The sequence below is a fragment of the Hyperolius riggenbachi genome, chromosome 9, assembly GCF_040937935.1.
Source record: "Hyperolius riggenbachi isolate aHypRig1 chromosome 9, aHypRig1.pri, whole genome shotgun sequence".
NCBI lineage: Eukaryota > Metazoa > Chordata > Amphibia > Anura > Hyperoliidae > Hyperolius > Hyperolius riggenbachi.
The window spans coordinates 247,258,991-247,272,183 of NC_090654.1; the positions used below are offsets into that span (position 1 = coordinate 247,258,991).

General features: G+C 40.0%; 1 long non-coding RNA gene across 2 annotated transcripts in view; it reads right to left on the reverse strand.

Moving 5' to 3' along the window:
• Positions 1 to 13,193, reverse strand: part of LOC137531993 (uncharacterized) — a 360,234-nt gene that overhangs the window by 69,723 nt on the left and 277,318 nt on the right. Inside the window, exon 5 of one of the 2 annotated variants that reach the window (XR_011023830.1) lies at positions 1,750 to 1,831. The exons of the other annotated variant lie outside the window; for it this stretch is intronic. This is a non-coding gene — a long non-coding RNA (uncharacterized lncRNA). Of the gene's footprint in view, positions 1 to 1,749; positions 1,832 to 13,193 lie in introns of those variants that run through there. 2 annotated transcript variants of the gene reach the window in all.

Genomic DNA, 13,193 nt, shown 5'->3' on the forward strand with positions numbered 1-13,193 from the left:
CTCTGCTTCAAAAAGGTTCACCCCACCACCAAGTTGTGGAGTGAGTGCCCTACCAAAGTAGGATGCTGAAGATAGGCAGAGAAGAAGGCACCCAATAAAGTAAAAATGTATCAATGAAAGGTAATGAAGTTTTGGTCCTACCTTAAAAAGGAGGCTCACAGGGTGTAACGTAAAAACGTTTCAAATTTTATTTAAGCACTAAGACAATGCATTTCACGGCGTGAAGCCGCTTCCTCAGGTCAAATGTGTGCTGGTGTGGCAGGTTCCAGACCTGGGGCGCAATGAAACGTGTGTTGTCTTAGTGCTTAAATAAAATTTGAAACATTTTTACCTTACTCCCTGTGAGCCTTTTTTTAACCTTTTTAAAGGAGACCCGATGTGACGTGTGACATTATGATAGACATGGGTATGTACAGTGCCCAGCACACAAATAACTATGCTGTATTCCTTTTTTTCTTTCTCTGTCTGAAAGAGTTAAATATCAAGTATGTAAGTGGCTGACTCAGTCCTGACTCAGACAGGAAGTGACTACAGTGTGACCCTCGCTGATAAGAAATTCCACCTATAAAACACTTTCCTAGCGGAAAATGGCTTCTGAGAGCAGGAAAGAAATAAAAAGGGTCAACAGTTCATAGATTTTAGCTCTGGCATACTTCAATGAATGTGTCATTGAGCAAAAACAAAACAGTTAAAACTTAAAAAGTAGACAGTAGTAACATAAAATAAAACTGTGGAATATCTTAAAAAGTAATTTTTAGGAGAAGGAAGATAGATACAATCGTTTATTTCATTAGTTATTTTCGCTTCAGGTGTCCTTTAAGATAGGACCAAACTTCCTTACCTTTTATTGATACATTTTAGTTTTATTGGACTCCTCCTGCACGTGTACCTGTCTAAGAAAGACTTCTTCAACTAACAAAGGCTTCTTCACTTTTTAACCACATAAGCTGGTCATTTCGAACCTTGGCTGGCCAGATCCTGAAGTGGCCAACTTCAGGTTCTGACCTTAACAATACATGGAAACAACAATGAAAACCACACATTCGTTTTTCAACAGGAGGCTTGTTAACCTTTCATTGTAGTCATGTGACTTACAGCATGACATCAGCCATCTTTTGTTCTATTAGTATTCACAACTTCACAAGGGCGGAGAAAAAGCACCATTTTATTGCTGTTCAGGAACATTAACAATAAAAGTCCTCATATGCCTTTCAGCCTTTTGTGCCTGTGTGTTCAGTTCCAAAAGCTGGGCTTGACTAGCAAAATCCCATACAAGGCAGAGTATACCAGTAAACTCTCCCCGCAGTCACTTTGCCGGTAATTCAGGCAAAGCAATGTCTAGCCTTCAGTTCAAGATGAAGCTCTGCTGCCAATTATAGATAACGCTATTCCAAAAAGCAAGGGATATATCATAAAATTGGCAAGTAGGCTGTAACCTGAGCACATAAAATGGATTTTAAGTGTATATTACATTACTGAACAAGGCAATCTTCCTTTAAAACACATCAAGATATCACACTCTGCATTACCACTGAAATAGAAGATGCCTGAACCATGTGCTTGGCGAGACTTGATGGAAAACACAAAGTATTTTATTGATAGATCTCTGTAGCTGTTGGGTTGTTTTATTGTGTGATTTAAAAAATACATTTCTGGACTATTTAAAGAGCCCTTTACGAAATATATACTTCAAACAAGTGTGATATTTTCTGCATCTTGAAATAACAGTCATGCTTACCATTGTATGCTGTCCTACTTGATTTATACCACTCCCCGTCTTTCCTTGCCTTCTTACGATAGGCAATGTCATTTTGCTGGTGATGTTAGCACTCTGCATAGAACAGGGAGAATTCACAGAAGTTTTCAGGTTTCTCATCTTGTTGTATAAAGCAGTTGACAGTCACAACTTAGTCAAGGGGGGGGGGGGGGGAGCTGTATGGTTATCAGTATCAGATTTGTACATTTTACCGCCCAAAGCCCACTGTCAATCCCACCCCGCCCACTGTGTCTCCCCTGGTCTTTAGCACCTCCATCCTATGCTCCCCTGTCATGTACTTCCCCCATCCTGTGCTGTGCTCGACTGGAAGCAGGCCAGCCACTGACCGGGTCTGTGATTGCTGTGGTTTACATGTTTGGCAATTTAACTTCCTGAATGTGCAAGCCCATTTTCTGCCACATGCTTCCCAGTGCCCTAGGCCATGGCCTTTGTGGCCTTGCCATAAATCCGGCCATGATGTTTAGGTATAGAGAGATTTAGGTATATGATTGGAGGAAGGGGGTTTATGGCTGGAGACAGGGGATTAAGTGGCATGATGATCAGAGGCAGCAAACTGTATGATTGGAGAAATGGGGATTCAGGTGTATGTTTGGGAGTAGAGGACTGTATGGTTAAGGGTCAATGAGAGCCAAATAATTCCATGTCCAAGCAGGATTATCCAAATTCTGTATGCACATTTTTGCAGTTTGAAAATGGACCAACTGAATGTCTCCTTGGCGGGACTCGATTTGGTCCATTTTCAAGCTTCATCCATTTGTATACAGAATTTGCATAATCCTGCATCAGTTTGCAATTATTTGCATCTAATTGACCATCCTTTTTAGGGAGGATGTCTTTAAGGTTGGGAACAGGGGTTGTAGAGGCATGTTTGGATTAATTTCAATTTTGTAAACTGAACAAGTAATTTTTCAATTTTACAATTTTTACGTAATTTAGTGCCGACCTAATGACGGCTAATAGAAAAGCTCAGGGGTGCCTCTAGCCATTTTATCACTCTAGGTTAGAATACTTGTGGCGCTCCCCTCCTCCATGGTGCCCCCCATGAAAATAATCACAATGCGGCAAGGTTTAACCATAAAATAATCGTAATGCGGCAATGTTTCTCCATAAAATAATCGTAATGTGGCAATGCTTTTCCATAAAATAATTGTAAAGCAGCAATGTTTCACAATAAAATAATCTTAATGCGGCAATGTTTCTCCATAAAATAATCATAATGCGGCAATGCTTCTCCATAAAATAATTGCAATGCAGCAATGTTTCTACATAAAAAAATCGTAATGTGGCAATGTTTCACAATAAAATAATCGTAATGTGGCAATGTTTCTCCATAAAATAATCGTAATGCGGCAATGTTTCTCCATAAAATAATCGCAATGCGGCAATGCTTTTCCATAAAATAATTGTAAAGCAGCAATGTTTCACAATAAAATAATCTTAATGCGGCAATGTTTCTCCATAAAAAACTCGTAATGCGGCAATCCTTCACCATAAAATAATTGCAATGCAGCAATGTTTCACAATAAAATAATCGTAATGCGGCAATGTTTCACAATAAAATAATCATAATGCGGCAATGTTTCTCCATAAAATAATCGTAATGTGGCAATGTTTCACAATAAAATAATTGTAATGCGGCAATGTTTCTCCATAAAATACTCGTAATGCGGCAATGTTTCTCTATAAAATAATCGTAATGCGGCAATGTTTCTCCATAAAATAATCGTAATGCGGCAATGTTTCTCCATAAAATACTCGTAATGCGGCAATGCTTCTCCATAAAATAATTGCAATGCAGCAATGTTTCACAATAAAATAATCGTAATGCGGCAATGTTTCTCTATAAAATAATCGTAATGTGGCAATGCTTCTCCATAAAATACTCGTAATGCGGCAATGCTTCTCCATAAAATAATTGCAATGCAGCAATGTTTCACAATAAAGTAATCGGAATGCGGGAATGTTTCACAATCAAATATTCGTAATGCGTCAATGTTTCTCCATAAAATAATTGTAATGCGGCAATGTTTCTTCATAAAATACCTGTAATGCGGCAATGCTTCTCCATAAAATAATTGCAATGCAGCAATGTTTCACAATAAAATAATCGTAATGCGGCAATGTTTCACAATAAAATAATCGTAATGCGGCAATGTTTCATCATAAAATAATCGTAATGCGGCAATATTTCTCCATAAAATAATGGTAATGCGGCAATATTTCTCCATAAAATAATCGTAATGTGGCAATGTTTCTCCATAAAATAATCGTAATGTGGCAATGTTTGTCCATAAAATAATTGTAATGCGGCAATGTTTCACCATAAAATAATCGTAATGTGGCAATGTTTCTCTATAAAAAAATCATAATGCGTCAATGTTTCTCCATAAAATAATCATAATGCGGCAATGCTTCTCCATAAAATAATTGCAATGCAGCAATGTTTCACAATAAAATAATTGTAATGCGGCAATGTTTCTCCCTAAAATAATCGTAATGCGGCAATGTTTCTCCATAAAATAATTGTAATGCGGCAATGTTTGTCCATAAAATAATTGTAATGCGGCAATGTTTCACCATAAAATAATCATAATGCGGCAATGTTTCTCTATAAAATAATCATAATGCGGCAATGCTTCTCCATAAAATAATTGCAATGCAGCAATGTTTCACAATAAAATAATCGTAATGCGGCAATGTTTCACAATAAAATAATTGTAAACCGGCAATGTTTCTCCATAAAATACTCGTAATGCGGCAATGTTTCTCTATAAAATAATCGTAATGCGGCAATGTTTCTCCATAAAATAATCGTAATGCGGCAATATTTCTCCATAAAATAATCGTAATGCGGCAATGTTTCTCCATAAAATAATCGTAATGTGGCAATGCTTCTCCATAAAATAATTGCAATGCAGCAATGTTTCACAATAAAATAATTGTAATGCGGCAATGTTTCTCCCTAAAATAATCGTAATGCGGCAATGTTTCTCCATAAAATAATTGTAATGCGGCAATGTTTGTCCATAAAATAATTGTAATGCGGCAATGTTTCACCATAAAATAATCATAATGCGGCAATGTTTCTCTATAAAATAATCATAATGCGGCAATGCTTCTCCATAAAATAATTGCAATGCAGCAATGTATCACAATAAAATAATCGTAATGCGGCAATGTTTCACAATAAAATAATTGTAAACCGGCAATGTTTCTCCATAAAATACTCGTAATGCGGCAATGTTTCTCTATAAAATAATCGTAATGCGGCAATGTTTCTCCATAAAATAATCGTAATGCGGCAATATTTCTCCATTAAATAATCGTAATGCGGCAATGTTTCTCCATAAAATAATCGTAATGTGGCAATGTTTGTCCATAAAATAATTGTAATGCGGCAATGTTTCACCATAAAATAATCGTAATGCGGCAATGTTTCTCTATAAAATAATCATAATGGGCAATGTTTCTCCATAAAATGATCATAATGCGGCAATGCTTCTCCATAAAATAATTACAATGCAGCAATGTTTTACAATAAAATAATCGTAATGCGGCAATGTTTCTCCATAAAATAATCGTAATGCGGCAATGTTTCTTCATAAAATAATCGTAATGCGGCAATGTTTCTCCATAAAATAATCGTAATGCGGCAATGTTTGTCCATAAAATAATTGTAATACCGGCAATGTTTCTCCATAAAATAATCGTAATGTGGCAATGTTTGTCCATAAAATAATTTTAATGCGGCAATGTTTCACCATAAAATGATCGTAATGCGGCAATGTTTCTCTATAAAATAATCATAATGCGGCAATGTTTCTCCATAAAATAATCATAATGCGGCAATGCTTCTCCATAAAATAATTGCAATGCAGCAATGTTTCTCAATAAAATAATCGTAATGCGGCAATGTTTCTCCATAAAATAATCGTAATGCGGCAATGTTTCTCAATAAAATAATTGTAATGCGGCAATGTTTCTCCATAAAATAATCGTAATGCGGCAATGTTTGTCCATAAAATAATTGTAATGCGGGAATGTTTTACCATAAAATAATCGTAATGCGGCAATGTTTCTCTATAAAATAATCATAATGCGTCAATGCTTCTCCATAAATAATTGCAATGCAGCAATGTTTCACAATAAAATAATTGTAATGCTGCAATGTTTTACAATAAAATAATTGTAAAGCGGCAATGTTTCTCCATAAAATACTCGTAATACGGCAATGTTTCTCTATAAAATAATCGTAATGCGGCAATGTTTCTCCATAAAATAATCGTAATGCGGCAATGTTTCTCCATAAAATAATCGTAATGCGGCAATGTTTCACCATAAAATAATCGTAATGCGGCAATGTTTCTCTATAAAATAATCATAATGCGGCAATGTTTCTCCATAAAATGATCATAATGCGGCAATGCTTCTCCATAAAATAATTGCAATGCAGCAATGTTTTACAATAAAATAATCGTAATGCGGAAATGTTTCTCCATTAAATAATCGTAATGCGGCAATGTTTCTCCATAAAATAATCGTAATGCGGCAATTTTTCTCCATAAAATAATCGTAATGCGGCAATGTTTGTCCATAAAATAATTGTAATGCTGCAATGTTTCACCATAAAATAATCGTAATGCTGCAATGTTTCTCTATAAAATAATCATAATGCGGCAATGCTTCTCCATAAAATAATTGCAATGCAGCAATGTTTCACAATAAAATAACCGTAATGCGGCAATGTTTCACAATAAAATAATTGTAAAGCGGCAATGTTTCTCCATAAAATACTCGTAATGCGGCAATGTTTCTCTATAAAATTATCGTAATGCGGCAATGTTTCACAATAAAATAATCATAATGGGGCAGCGTTTCACCAGAAAATAATCGTAATGCAGCAATTTTTCTCCAGAAAATAATCGTAATGTGGGCAGCGTTTCACCAGAAAATAGTGTGTATTTATTTATTTTATAATAATTGGATTCATAAGCTGTAGAGTTGGGGTCCTGGGGACAGGGGAATCTAGCGGTATGGCTAGAGGCAGGGAGCCGTATACTCGGAAGCAGAGCAATTTGAGAGGTTTTTATTTTTCAAGTTAATTTATGGGAGGAGTAATTGGTTATCAATTAGAATTGACTGTTGACTCATATGTTCCATGCCAAAAACTGAAAATAGAAAAAAAAGGACCACAGGCACATTCTAAGTAGAAATGTACATGTTTATCTCATCATGCTACATGTAATTTCAGGCACCCTTTAAAGTGACACTGAAGCAAGAACATTAGAAGCAAAGAAAAGGGTCTTATATTTTTATTTTCAGTTATAGAGCTTTTTTTTTAAATAACATTGCATCATTCTATCATATACCCTCCGTTCCTCACAGGAGACCCTTTTGTCCTCCAGCCTAGTCTCCTCCTCTCACTCTCGCATCCAAGACTTCTCACGGGCTGTCCCTCTCCTTTGGTTCTCCCTCCCTCAGCCGGTTCGTCATGCCACGAGTCCGGAAACCTTCAAACTTACTCTGAAAACACACCTGTTCAGACAAGCCTATAATTTGCTATAGGCAGCACTGAAGGCACACTGGCTCACCCACTAATTCTTGTGTTTCCTTCCCTTTTGTTTCCTCCCCACTACCCTCTAGATCAGCGATGGCTAATCTGCACTGCATGAACTAGCTGCGGCATCTCCTAGATGCCGGGCTAGTTCATAGCCCGAAGCCCCGCTCCGGCCTGCATAATCTCCGGCAGGCAGAGCAGGGCTACGAGAAGATGGCTGCCGAAGCTCAGTTCTGGAGACTATTTGTGTCTCCATTACAGCGCTTCAGGCGCCATCTTCCCGTAGCCCTGCTATTCCAGCACGGGAGATTGCAGGAGAAGCAAGATGGTACGGGAAGCTGCGCGCCATAGGCCAGCCGAGGGAGAAGACTTCTGTCAGGTGAGTACATTCCTTTTTTGCAGGAAAATGTTGCTTACTGCGTGACTTTGTGCTGACATGTTGCTTACTGCGTGACTTTGTGCTGACATGCTGCCCACTGTGTGACTTTGTGCTGACACGTTGCCCACTGCGTTACTTTGTGCTGACATGTTGCCCATTGCGTTACTTTCTGCTGACATGTTGCCCACTGCGTTACTTTCTGCTGACATGTTGCCCACTGTGTTACTTTCTGCTGACATGTTACCCACTGTGTTATTTTCTGCTGACATGTTGCTCACTGCATTATTTTCTACTGAAATGTTGCCCACTGCGTTATTTTCTGGTGAAAAGATTGTAGATTGTAAGCTCCCTCTAGATTGTAAGCCTTTGGGCAGGGTCCTCCTCCTTTTGTGTCCTACCTGATCATGCACCTCCATTACTGTGAACACATGCTATGCATCTGAGTGAACCTAACTCGCCTAATCTCCATGCTCCTATCCAGTGACTGACTAAGCATTACCTGGTACTCATACTGTGCTGTGTGATCTGGTTTTCTTGTATTCCTGTATTGTCATATTGCTGTATGTCACCCCTAAATATTGTCTGTAACCTAAATTAATGTTCAGCGCTGCGTAATATGTTGGCGCTTTATAAATACAATAAATAAATAATAAATAAATGTTGCCCCCGTTGCGTTTATTTCCTGATGACATGTTGCCCACATTGGATTTATTTTGTGCTGAAATGTTGCCCACATTGCGTTTATTTTCTGGTGTCTGGGGGGTAACTGTTGCTGCATTTATTATTTAATGGTCATAGTTGGCTATATTTGCTGCTTTGGGGTTACGGTATACTATTAAATAGCATCACAGTTTCTGCACACCCATGATACGAATCCTCGTTTTACCAATTCATGGTGGAAACACTGTTTACTTATGCCTCGCTGTTACATCATTGTTAGCTCCGCCCATACAATGTCATGGCCACGCCCATTTTTCAGTGTGGCAACTAGCCCCCCCCACCCCTCTGTTGGCACTCGGTGATAAATAAGTCGCTGTTGGGTCACAGTTTGGGCACTCAGCCTCTAAAAGGTTCGCCATCACTGCTCTAGATTGTAAGCCCGCAAGGGCAGAGACCTCCTCCTAGTGTTTCTCATACTGCTGTTATTTTAACATATGTACATGTACCAACTACAAATCAACTATATATGTATCTGTATTTATTCTATTCAATGTCATGACTGTACAGTGTCTTGTATTTCTTATGTATATTTGTTCCCCATTATTTGTTTGTACTATGCACAGCGCTACGGAAGATGCTGGCGCTATATAAATAAAAAAAAATAATAACAATAATAATATATGCAATTTACAAACCACACTCTGTATTTTATACTATGAAACAGAGCAGGGCTAATGACCAGTGCTGCTCGGATACCCCTTTTCAAAATTCGTATTGACCCGGATCCAGATACCCAGATATCCGATCCGGGTCGGATTATCGGATATCCGAGTTCAAAATTTTCCAATCCGAATCTGAATCGAATATCCGACCCTAGTATCTGGGATATCTGGGCAAATTCGGATATCTGGATAGAAAAAACGGAAGTGGCCTTTAAATTGCTTTAAAAAACTTTTTTTAGGGTATATGAGGCATGTTGGTATAAAGGGGGAAGAGGCGCCCAGAGCAGATAAAATACATTAAGAACAAATAAAATGAAAAAAGTGAGGTGGCTTACCTCAATGAAGACAAATTCACGTATTAATAGAATTTTATTGCACTGGCAACGCGTTTCGTGGGTGCATACCCACTTCCTCAGGCCAAATAGCAGTGCCTAATAGTGCTTGTAGCCACAAATAAGGCGCCTAGAATAAAATTCTATGAATACGTGAATTTGTCTTCATTGAGGTAAGCCACCTCACTTTTTTCATTTTATTTGTTTTTAATGTATTTTATCTGCTCTGGGCGCCTCTTCCCCCTTTACCGTGTGCCTTCACTCTCCTTTTGGAGGGGGATCAACCCTCTTTGACCAGTTTAGGTCATTTGAGGTTTGCTTTTTATCAAGAGTGCGACCATCACCAGCTCTGTCTGGTCACCCGAGTGGAGTCGGGGTTATACATCTCCACCTGCTTCTAGTGGTCGGTTGCCCTTCTGCAACCCACCTTTGTGAGTATAATACATTCGCATATTTTACATGCTTCTGGTACTGTGACATACTGCACCATTTGGGCTCCTGTTGTCTCTGTGTTTTCTTCCTGCAGTAGGGATTTTATCCCAAAAAGTAGGGATAAAAGTAGGGACAATTTTTATTATCCCTACTTTTTGTCCATTTTGTAAAGGGGAACCCTAATTGATGATGTGGGGACTTAAAATCCCCCTCCCCCCCAAAAAAAATGGCTGTCAATTAACATTAGGCCTAGGTTCCAAACATCAGTCATGCAGCCCATATTGTGTCTAAAGTCCAACCGCACAACTGGCACATGACAGTTTTCAGCCAAGACACCTCCAAAAAATTACACAGCAATTGTGTTTTGGGTTAAATATAGGTGGTATCAGTGGCCTGTGGCACCCTGGCCTGGCGGTGGGAACTGCATAGGCAGCAGGAGCAGGGCAATTCAGCAGCAGGTGTAATGTGTGCCAGGAGCATGCCGGACGTGGCACTTGCAATTTGCACTTGGCACGTGTCACTTGGCACGTGTCACTTGGCATGTGTCACTTGCCACGTGTGGTACGTGGCACTTGCCATGTGTCACGTGGCACTTGGCACATGTCACTTGCCACGTGTCACTTGGCACATGTCACGTGGCACTTGCCAAGTGCCACGTGCCGAGTGACAGTCAGAAAGCAGAGGAGAAGACACTAGTGCACACTAAATTTCACACTGCCACTGCTCACAGCACAGCAGTTCTGTAGAAAGCTAACAGAGTAGTACTACTACTCTAACAACTACTAGCACACTGACTGCAGTACTACAGTACTAACTACACAATAACACAGTAATCCTATCCCCTAATCCCTAACCTATACCTATACCTAAGGCTAATAGCTGGCCAGCATGCAGCAGCTGGCCTGGTCTGTGCACAGCACACACACAGACACATAGCAGCTGCCTGCAGCACACACTCTGATTGTCATACAAATGACATCAAGCTAATTAATTATCTAACAATAGTGTAGTGATAGTAAAGGGGCTAATCAGCTGAACAGCTTATCACTGTGTACAGCCCTTGGCCCAGCAGCACTGGAGCACACACTCTGACTGTCATACACTGACATCAATCAAGCTAATTAACGATTTAACAATAGTGTAGTGATAGTCGTGAAGGGGTTAATCAGCTGAACAGCTTATCACTGTGTACAGCCCTTGGCCCAGCAGCACTGGAACACACACTCTGACTGTCACACTATGACATCAATCAAGCAAATTAATGATTTAACAATAGTGTAGTGATAGTAGTGAAGGGGTTAATCACTGAACAGCTTTAGGTTTATAACTGTGTACAGCCCTTGGTAGGCCACCAGCACTGGAGCATGTCTCTCAGTTAACATTCAGCTAAGACGATATGTGTCATCATGGCAGCCCTCCTCATTATACAGGGAGGCTGGCCAGTGTTCCTTTCTGTGATTGGGTGCCAGGGTTTAGGCTGGGAGCCATCCTATTGGCTCAATGAGGTCAGGTGGGGCTGGCCAGGGTTCCCCTCTGTGATTGGTTGCTAGGGCTTCTGCTGGGAGCCCTCTGATTGGCTCCAGGACGTCAGCTCCTTAGTTACATTATTTCGGATCCGGATATCCGCAATATCCGCGGATATCCGGGTTATGCGGCCAAATATCCGCAGAAAGCTAGCCGGATTTCTAGAGAAATCTGGAATCTTGAATCCGATCCGGATAGCATGACCCTTTGAACTTCCCTGCAGTAAAACCTTATCTGAAGCTGCGTCTCACTGTTTCTTTGAGGTATAAGTGCTTCAGAAAACAGGACTGTATTCAACCCAAGCTGGTGGAATAGCTCAGAGAAATTCTTTTGCATAGATGACAAGTGAAGTTTTTTAAGTCTTCCTGTACTGGAAAACAATATGAGACTCTTGTCTTTGCTACTAATGTTCTATTTCTTAGCTGTACTACACGTACAATTCATTATCGCAATAGTTTATTTTCACTTCAGATTCCCTTTAAAGCAAACCATGGAAGTGTCAAAGACTGGCTTTGTAAAATAACATTTCACGTCAATTACTCTTCCTGTATATTTGTGGGCTACAATAAAACATCCATTGAAAATCAAGTTGAAAAATAATGTGGTTTTGGGCTCAGAAATCGATATCTGCTGCTCGCTGTGTCTCCTTATAATTTAAGACAGAGAGCGTCTGACTTCCTTAGAAAGACTCAAATTAATTTTGAAAGACATCCATTCATTAGGAGGCCTGGAAAAGCTGTTAACATGCGCTGAGCTCTCTCTGCTGTCCGAGAATAATGGAAAGATGCGCATATGTTACGCTTTATTGTTCTTGCATAATGATTCCTGGGATATGTACTGTCAGCTCTGGGCCTCTGCAGATGGGAGAAAGCACCAGCGTCAGCACATTTATAAAACAGGCAACAGTAAGACTTTCCTCCGCTGCCCTGGTGGCAAATATAATATAGGGCATGGCAGTGAATTACAAATAAAGTGGAGAAAAAAATGCTGATATATGCTTTATTCCATAAAAAACTTAAATTTTTGCAAAAGACACTTTAATCAGAAGGGACAGCCATACTATCCCAGAAAAAAAGACACATATATACTGTAAGTAGGTAAGTACTTGTTCTACTTACATAACATATGTATTGTACTGCCCAAATTATGATCTAGGCTGATTTTATATAGTAAATAAAGTGAAAACTGTTCCAGGCATTTTCTATCTTTACTGCCTTTGATTTAGGCCAATCCTTATGTAATTTCCTCCCTTACTCTTTGTTTTTTTGTTCCTAGAAACTGCACTGTCATATCTAGCTTGCTTTGTAAACACATGTGAGCAGGGCCGGCACTAGACTTTTTGCCGCCTGAGGCAAACTTAGAAAAAATTGCCGCCCCCCTCCCCCAAGCCGTGGGTGGGGGGCCGCCGAGCTGGAGGGGTAGCAGGCAGGAAGGGGGTATTGGGCCTAGCGGTGGGAAAGGGGGTCGGAACCCACCTCCCTCGCCTGGGTCCCCGATCTGCGCTCCCCCTCCAGCTTTAAATAGTTAAGTAGCAGCCGATAGTAAGAGGCACGGGTGGGGATGACTCACCTCTTCCGCGTTCCAGCGCGCGCTCCACTGACGGCACTTCCTGCAACGCCGTCCACTTACAATACAACGCTGGAACGCGTAAGAGGTGAGTCATCCCCGCCCGGCTCCACTGACGTCACTTCCTGCAACGCCGTCCACTTACAATACAACGCTGGAATGCGGAAGAGGGGAGCCTCTTACTATCGGCTGCTACTTAACTATTTAAAGCTGGAGGGGGAGCGCAGATCGGGGGACCCAGGCG